At 34.1% G+C, this 1,490-nt stretch overlaps 1 protein-coding gene across 1 annotated transcript in view; it reads right to left on the bottom strand.

Annotated features, from left to right (window-relative positions):
* Positions 1-1,490, bottom strand: part of LOC106880778 (protein mono-ADP-ribosyltransferase PARP14) — a 99,117-nt gene that overhangs the window by 86,244 nt on the left and 11,383 nt on the right. The gene's annotated exons all lie outside the window — the stretch shown is intronic.

The raw sequence follows: 1,490 nt of genomic DNA, 5'->3' as shown, positions 1-1,490 counted from the left end.
CAAACTCCTCGATTTCAAAATAATGCTTAACAATATTAACAGCAACATACAATTCACTATGGAACACAGCAGTAAACAACTCCCTTTTCTTGACATCCTAATTAAAATAGTCAATAACCACATAGAAACAGACATCTTCTATAAACCTACAGATTCTAAACAATACCTATTATTTAACTCATGCCACTCCAAACACATAAAAATTGATATACCTTATAATCTAGCGAAAAGAATCTGTACTATAGTTTCGGACTCCTAGACTCGTGAACAAAGACTTCTTGAACTCAGATCAATACTAATCAAGAGACATTACCCAATATCTTTAATAAATAATGGAATCAAACGAGCTAAGGAAATATACATACAAACATTAAGGGAAGTCAACCGAAATGCTAAACCAGACTTAAAAATACTCCCATACATCTCCACACATAACCCTAGAACCAACGTTATCATCCAAAATCTTCCCATCGTTACAAGAGATAAAACAATGAACAAAATTTTAGACTCACACAAAATTATCAAAAGTAAAATGCAACCTAAATCACTGAAAAAAATATTAACCAGTGCAAGACTGTATCCATTAACAACAGAACCAAAAGTAAAAAAATGTGGTCGACCTAACTGTGGGACTTGCCCCACCTTTTGGAGGGTTCTGAGTTCCACTTTAGACAAGGTGAAATTTTTAAGATTAAATCAAATTTCACCTGTACCTCATAAAATCTAATCTATGCCATTACATGCTTAGGGTGCAGTAATTACTATATTGGCCAAACAGGAATATCACTCCGTAGAAGGACTACTCTCCACAAAGAACAAATCCGCCACCCACATTACAGACAGATACAGGTCAGTGGACACATAGAAAGGTGTGCGAGGAATCTTAATCCTAATTTCCTAATTTTTCCCTTCTGTCAATGTTCACAGAACACATCAACACAACAAAGAATGAATAAAGAGGCAATTTTCATTAATAAATATCTTTCTTAACTAAATATAAACACATAACATCATATAGAACACCACTAATCTTCCGTTTAATATCACTAACCCCCATACATCCCATACGCCATTCACACCACAAATCCAGATCTACCCTAATTGCACCAAATCCAGAACTAATTACCGCCCTTACACATAATCTTTTTACTAAGGGACTAGTAGACTTGACACCGTTCAGAATTCAGTGTATACTCAAAGCAATGAATAGTATTATTACGAAACCGGTATGCTTGTAAATCTCTTTAACAATTCACAATAATGACTTTTTTTACCTTTATTCCTACCTCAGTTCATCTAATTGTATATATATATCGTTACTTTGCATATAAAGCCTTACCTTTTTGATTTTCATTGTGCATTTTCTCTTATTTTTCTGCTTACTTTCCCCTTACATTTCCACGGGTAGTTTCTATTTTGTTTTTTTCAACATATTTCTATTATATGTGTGGTAAGTAGCTTGCTTACCAACCACATGGTCCCGGGTTCAG

The sequence above is a fragment of the Octopus bimaculoides genome, chromosome 1 (genome assembly GCF_001194135.2).
Source record: "Octopus bimaculoides isolate UCB-OBI-ISO-001 chromosome 1, ASM119413v2, whole genome shotgun sequence".
Lineage (NCBI taxonomy): Eukaryota > Metazoa > Mollusca > Cephalopoda > Octopoda > Octopodidae > Octopus > Octopus bimaculoides.
This window is presented reverse-complemented; position numbering and strand designations above follow the sequence as displayed.